Genomic DNA, 8,100 nt, shown 5'->3' with positions numbered 1-8,100 from the left:
CAGTTTGGATCCGGTCATCCCCACCGCGAGGAACCCATCCCCCTTGGTCCACAACGATTTCGTTTCCGTGACCAGTTCCGTTGCGTGCACCGCCATCACCTTTGGAGGACTCCACAACGTGATCGTGACCTCGCCCCTTGCACCGTTAGGTTTCAGCAGACCTAGCTCAGTCTTCCTGCTCTCCTTTCGACCCGACCCATCCAAATCGGGCCCTGCATTTGCCTCCTTTGTAGCTATGGGCATCGGGCCCATTAAAGCTAGCCCTTCCACCTAATGTTTATTGTTAGCGCTGGCCCAATCCTTGGTTAAGCAACCAAGCCTTCCATCCTCGTGTTTCTTATTGTAACCGGCATAAGCCTTAGGTTTGCCTTCCTTTTTTTGTTGGTGTTCGTTAATGGGCCCCTTGTCAGCCCATGAAGACCACATGTCATGGTTCTCTCCGATTCTGCCTTGTAACTCTGATTATTACTTCCCCCACAATTAGGAACACCGTGATTCTCTCCCCTAACGGCTTGATACGTTGCGATTTTCCCGTAATTGTGATATCCACTGCCATTAAACCATTCATTCAAAATTACGTTTGAAATTACTAATCTACCCTTGTCATCATCCTCTCCTCGAGGTACCCTCATCATTAGCTCTTCGTCCTGACTTCCTGCGTGCCATGATTCTGCGTCTTGCCTCGGCCGTATAACCGTTCCTGAATCCTTGCGTGTGTTACCGTGATCCAATAGTACACCTTCCTCACTGTCTCCAAATTTCTCCGTGCACAATAAATTACACGCCTCATGTCCAACCTCTTTAACCAGAACATCAAAACCCCCCGTTTCAATCATGATATGAATCCACTCATGAATTACATCCATCACACAAGTATCAATCTGCACACGTCCTACAGTGAACGAGCTACACAATTTAGTTCCCCTATCACATGCAATCATTTCACCCCCATTGGCCTCCTATCGTTTTGAACGTGTCAACTGACCATACGTGCAACGGAACCCCAAAGCATTCCAGCCACACTCTCCGAGTTTCACTATGCTCCGACTCCTCCCACCGCCATACACCGTAAAACAATTGTAGGAGACTATTCATGTTGAAAGTGTATGCTTCTTCAGCATGCCGAACACTATCAAAAGTCATAATAGCTTTGTATGCTCCCATCTCCCGGACCTGGATGACATTAGGCAGGTTCTTCATGACCATTTCCTTCAACGAAGCAAAGTTAATAGGCTTTGTCGTGCCCCCTACGAGACTTCTCTTCAGCCATTCCAAATTTTCTGTTGCCACTGCTACCTCTACCTTTTTTGTGCGCCTATTTCCATGCGGATCCTTTTCAAGTCCCTTCGTCAGTTGTTCATGTCCAGCCAGCGATTCATTCTGCACTACTTCTTGACGTAGCTGCAGGACTTTGAGATTTTCTGTTGCATTCCCTCCATTTCTTTTGCTTATTTTTGGGGACTCCTGCGTTCTTCTATACTTGACCTCTCCTACACACACCACCTTATCTCTTAGCCGCATTCGATTTATTTCCGCTATAGCTTTCAACGCCCCTCCTTTCGTTGTGTACTAAATGAATGCAAACATGTATATATTCGTACCTTTATGTTTTCGAGTTAGATATATGTCATTGATGCGTCCCGTCCAATTGAATAAGTGGAACAACTCTCTCTTTGATATGTCGCCTGGAAGATTACTCACAAAGACTGAGAATGACTCATGCTCCAGCCGCCGATACTCTCTCTCTCTCTCTCTCTCTCTCCCCAGCTAGTTTCCTCTTGCAATTCAACAATTCTACGTTTAAAATCCCAACGAATTTCATAACGTCATCAATAATGCCCCTTAGTGTCTTAGCCTGCGTTAACCTCCTCCATGATCAAATAGCAGATATTCTTTTTATTCTTTCTTACTTTGTGGGAAGCAGTACTATTTTATTTTGGCGACCACTCACATACACACGCCATAAACGTCTTTTTTTACAGACGAAGAGGTGGATAGACTAATTGACCGGTATGTGTCCATTGTTCATTAATTAATTAATACAGCAACTAAGTTATTTTAGGAAAATCGATTAATAAAAAATATACAATTTTAAGTGAACCAAAATTTTTTTTCTATTTAACCAAAAAATGAACCGTAATTTAGTAAACCGGTTAATTTTTGTAGGCTTCTTTATTTTTTTTATTTACTTTTGAATTTTGGATTTTATAATATCCAAACAATAAATTTAAATTGAAAATAGATTGGACCAATATGTTAGAGTTAGACTCTTATAATTTGAGTTATTCTTCTATTGCTTTAGTATTTTTAATTTATTTTTAAATGTAATTAAAAGTTTTAAAATAGTAAATTAACTAATTAAGTATCATAGATTAATAGATAAAATGAAAGTAAAAAAAATAAATTAATTCAACAAAAAAATGCTAAATTTATTATGTTCTAGTCTATTATCCATTTAAATTCTAATAAAATAAATAAAGTTATTGTTATTTGGGGAAAAAAATTTAAATATAATACAATTTATTTAAAAAAATTAGAGATGTACAGAAAACTTTACAATTACATTTTGGAGAATATCCAAAATCAGAATTAAAGATGGCATGGCAAAATTAGGATTGCTGAATGCACTCGATGTTGCAAAGACACAGTAGTACTATTTCACAGCATTGTGATTGCTGGCATGGGATTTTTCACAGATGCCTATGATCTTTTCTGCATCTCGCTTGTAACCAAATTACTTGAAAGGATATACTACACAGATATAAAAGATCAAAGCTTGGTGTTCTGCCTCCAAATGTGCAAACTGCTGTGACATGTGTCACGCTATGCGGCACTCTAGCCAACTTTCCTTTGGTTGGCTTGGTGACAAGATGGGAAGGAAGAGGGTCTATGGACTAACCCTCATGCTCATGGTGGTTTGTTCCATTGCCTCTGGCATCTCATTCGGATCCAGCACGAAGAGTGTTATAGCAACCCTTTGTTTCTTCAGGTTCTGACTTGACTTTGTGATTGGTGGTGACCACCCTCTTTTGGCTACAATCATGTCCAATAAGAAGACAAGAGGGGCCTTCATTGCTGTAGTGTTTGCTATGCAAGGATTTGGGATCCTTGCTGGTGGAAGAAAGAAACACATGAAGGAAGCAAGGAAGTAATTTGTGAGAGTGTTAACTTCATCACAAATAATGTGAACTCAAAATAAAAAGTAGCTTGAGAAAATGAAGCATATACTTGAGAGGCAAAAGAACCATAGTAGTAGCACAAGCGGCCAAGGAGCTTGGTGACGAGGGAGATGCAAAAGAGGTAAGAAGCATCGGTGAAGAAACCCATCCCGGCGATCACAACTGCCGTGAAGTAGTACCATTGTGTCTTTGCAACATGAAGGGCATTCAGCACCTGCAACGGTTCCTTCGTCATCTTTTAATAATAACAAAGATTAGCTTAATGGGTGTTTAATAGGTGTCTGTATATGACCGTTTCTTTCATAATTTTATGTCTCAGTTAACAGATATCATATATGTACTCTTATGTATTTTCGTGATGGACATGTATACCAAAAACAAACGGTGTCTAAATATACATGAATACATAGACAAAAGAAGACACTAATTTTATATTATGTTTGGTAAGTTAGACAGAATAAAAAATCATAAAAAAATTGGTGTCTCAAGTCAGAAATTTGTGTCTCAGCACTTTAGAAAGACACACAGTACATATTTTAATGGATATTTATATATGACCGTATCATTCATAATTTTTACCATACATGTACTCTCATGTACTTCTGTGATGGACATGTATACCAAAAACACACGCTCCCTAAATACACAAGAGTACATAGTAGGATGTAATCGGTTCGGTTTAGTTCGATTTTAGACCGAAAACCAATCAAACCAACATGCTCGGTTCCTTATTAATATCAATGGTGGCTTTGGCACCGTTTCCTCCAGCATTCTCCCTTCCCTCTTGAGATTTCAGCGAAGCTTTGGATCCCACAACAACCATGCAACAAGGAGAGCGCGAGTTTCACAACAAAATTTTTCTTTTAATTCATTTGCAAAATTGAAATCAATGAATCATTTGAAACTCTAATGAATATTTGTGTTGGATTTGTTGGATTATTACAATTTACAATTTTTGATTTTTTTTAAACAAAAAGTGAAAAATGAGGTTGGTTAGATTTAAGTACTGGTCATTATTTTTTGGAATTTTGAAAAGAATGGAACATTTTATGAAAAGAAAAATAAACAAAAATAAATTTTACATTTTAAATTAATTCTATATTCTAAACCAATTATTATGAGCTAAATAATTCGGTTCAATATTTTTTAAAGTAAGATATTCTGGAAAATTAGTAATATTTTAAGCAACTTAATTAATTATAGTAATATATATTGAAAATTAGTGATTTTGTTACATTAATTTTTTTATTAATTATAGTTAAATAATATCGAGAATAATTTTATTAATTATAATAAGATGTCATGTGATATTAGTAGTTTTTTAGAGTAATTTTATAGATTATAGTAATATAATTTAGAAAATTAGTTATTTTTTTAATAATTTTATAAATTACAGTAATATGATCTAAAATTTTTTTAAGTAATTTTATTAATTATATTAATATAATATGAGAAATTAATAATTATGTTAAATTAAATTTATTAACTATAGTAATATGTGATGAAAAATTATTAATTATATAGAATATTAATTATAGTAAGATAGTATAAAAAGGAGTATAAATAGAGAGTACAAGGTGAGTACAGAGAGTACACAAAAAAAAATTCAACAAGATAACATGAAGAAAAAGAAGTCTCATGTTACACAAACAAAGACTTCGTAGACCCTCAATCCTAAACTCTAAATTTATAATTTTTAGAGTAATATGATTAATTATATATATATATATATATATATTGAAAATTAGTAATTTTGTTACATTAATTTTATTAACTATAGCTAAATGATATGGAGAATAATTCATTAATTATAGTAAGATGTTATGTAAAATTAGTAATTTTTTAGAATAAATTTATAGGTTTCAGTAATAAGATTTAGGAAATTACTTATTCTTTTAGTAATTTTATTAATTATAGTAATTGATCTAAAAAATTAAAATTTTTTTAAAATAATCTTATTAATTATGTTAATATGATATGAAAAATTAATTATTATGTTAAATTATATTTATTAATTATAGTAATAAGTCATGAAAAATTATTAATTATACAGAGTATGAATTAAAATAACGATATAAAGTTTTAAAAAAAATAACGATATAAAGTTTTTAAATTAAAAATTAATAATTTAAAATTTTAAATGTATGTGCGAAACCAATACAAATAACCCTATTCATATTATTCCACATATAAACTTTGGTTATTTTTAACTCAGAGAATATTTATATTTTATTTGGTTTATTAAAACAAAAAATTAAGAAAAAAAGAGAAGTGAATGAATTAATGTTTTTCACCAAATAATATGTCATTCTTGCATATAATCTGTTTGATAAAGTGTCTAAAAGAAAAGAGGAGTTAGTAGAACATTTGTACAATGTGTACAATGGAGGTTTAGGGATGTCCAATTCAGTATTAGAAATATAATCATTAGCCCATTGTACATATTGTACAAATATTCCATTGACTCCCTAGTAGGACTCAAAAATTTTTTTAGACACTATCAAACAGGTTATATGCAAGAATTACATATTATAGGATTGGTTGAAAAAATGATTGCTGATGTATATCATTCATCATTCTTATGCTGATGCAGCGAATTGGTAAATTACCCAGCACAAAGTTGAAAAGTCTAAAATTGTATTTTGTGAAGCCGGTCCCATACATGTTCATAAAAAGATTCCAAGTTTCCAACCGCTTTTAGAAAAAACTGGTGGCATTCAAGTCAACTTGAGTATATACCATGAAAACAAAAACTTCCTAGCAGGCAGTTAAGAGAGTAATAACATGTTCCTCAATTCTATGACCACACAAAAAAAAACCCTCTTCTTTGAACAAAATTCTTATGCCGGAATAGAAATTAGCAATTAATCCAATCGTGAGTATAGTCTAACCGACACGCAAATATTGCATCCAACAATTCTAAAATCTATAACCGAGAGTATTAGTCTCGGGTCGTTCTCCCTAGGAATTGCCTTAGAATGCACATTATTGATTAGGAAGTCTTTTGTGGTTTTGAGAGTTGGTGCAAGAATTCAAGCTAAACAAATATAAACAAGAATTGATTAAGATAAAGGCCTTGGCTAAGGATGAGTATTGGAAGTTCCATCATTGTAGTTTCCTTCGATTGTGATGATAATTGATTATTGCTTCACCTAGTTAAGCCCCTAATAATGGAGGAAAGTCAAGTGAAAGTAACTAACTTGAGTCACAAGTTCTAGTCTAACCCTAGGGAAGTCTAGCTTTAGTGCACTCCAAGTCAATTAGCAATTCTCAATTCTCAATCAACAATTGATATCCTCTACTCAAGTGTCTCCAATAACTCAACCCCTAAGCCAAGTAAGAGAAATCTACTCCATAGCTAGGGTTGTCATTTTCACAAACAATTGGCAGGCAATCATAGAAGACATGATGAAATTGAGAGAAAAGAATTGAATTAAAGCTATCTAATTCAAGCAATCATCAACAATCAAGCAATTGAATGAAATTCCTCAATTCATTAATCAAAATTCAAAGTACCTAGGTCACAAATCCAAAATCCAAGTGAATGAATCAAAAGAGCACTAATTGAGAGTAGAAGAAGAGTAGATCTACAACTTGTATCAAAGTAAAAGTGAATTAGAAATGGATCTCACCAAGAAATCAAAGGAAAATTGCAATGGAGAAAGTAAAATCCTAGAGAGAAGTTGGAGTTTCTCTCTCTAAAATCAAAATGTAACTAACTCCCCAAAATATCTAGAATAATGTCTAATTGTCTCAACCCCCTAATTCTTGGTCTTCTTATGCTCTTCCTGCCAAAATTCTGCCCCAAAACAGGGCCTGCAACTGCCTGAAATCACTGGTCACATTTTCTTCTTAAAAAATCACGTGCGCCCATCGACGCGTATGCGCACAGCACGCGTACGCGTCCCTGGGGCTTTTTGCGATCCACGCGCAGACGCGCAGTGCGCGCGCGCGTCCACGGATTTCTGGCCCAGCCATAAACGCGCCGGCTTCTCGTTTCGGCTCCATTGCGCCGGCTCTGAGTGCGCATCCATGCGTACGCGTACGGTGTGCGTGCGCACCCATGTCCAGATTCCAAAACTCTAATTTTTCCATGCTCCTTCCATTCATGCATGCTTCCTTCATCCCTCTTAGCCATTTTTGCCCTATAACTTCTGAAACCACTTAACAAACGGATCACGACATCGAATGATAATAGAGGAGGATTACGATATATCAATTTTAATGCAAAAGAAGCATGTTTTCGTCTATGAAGCAAAGTTCGGGAAGGAACACAAAATCATGCATTTTTATATGAATAAGTGTGGAAGATCATTGATAAAACCCTCAAAATCTATACATGATAAACCCTAAAAACAGGGTTTATCAACCTCTCCACACTTAAACTATAGCATGTCCTCATGCTAAAGGAAAGCAAAAGATCAAAGGATTACAAGAGAATGAGACTCATGGAATGCAATCTACTTACATGAATGCAACTAGGGTGTATGCCGTTGTCTACTTGGTCAAAAGTAATTCAATCTTCTTAGAACATACACACACACACACACACACACACACACACACACACACACACACACACACACACACACACACAGGGCAAGATGATAGGCAATGCATGGACTCTACCAATTCTAATCATCAAAGTGAAATATGCACAGCTTGCATGAAGAACGCTCGTGAGAGCCGGGAACAAGGGGTTGAGCTTCGAACCCTCACCGGAAGTGTTTGCACTCTATTCCCTCGGTGTATAGGGTTGATCACTCAATTCTCCTCTACTTCATGCTCTTCCAAAGTTTGTTCTTCCTCTAACAATCAACAGTTGTTCTAAGCATGCATACATATATCATGAGGTCTTTCTTAGGTTGTAATGGGGTTAGGGTTAAGGTAGGGTTATATATTTGGCTAAGTGGGCTAGAAA

This window comes from Arachis hypogaea, chromosome 19, assembly GCF_003086295.3.
Source record: "Arachis hypogaea cultivar Tifrunner chromosome 19, arahy.Tifrunner.gnm2.J5K5, whole genome shotgun sequence".
Classification (NCBI taxonomy): domain Eukaryota; kingdom Viridiplantae; phylum Streptophyta; class Magnoliopsida; order Fabales; family Fabaceae; genus Arachis; species Arachis hypogaea.
This window is presented reverse-complemented; position numbering follows the sequence as displayed.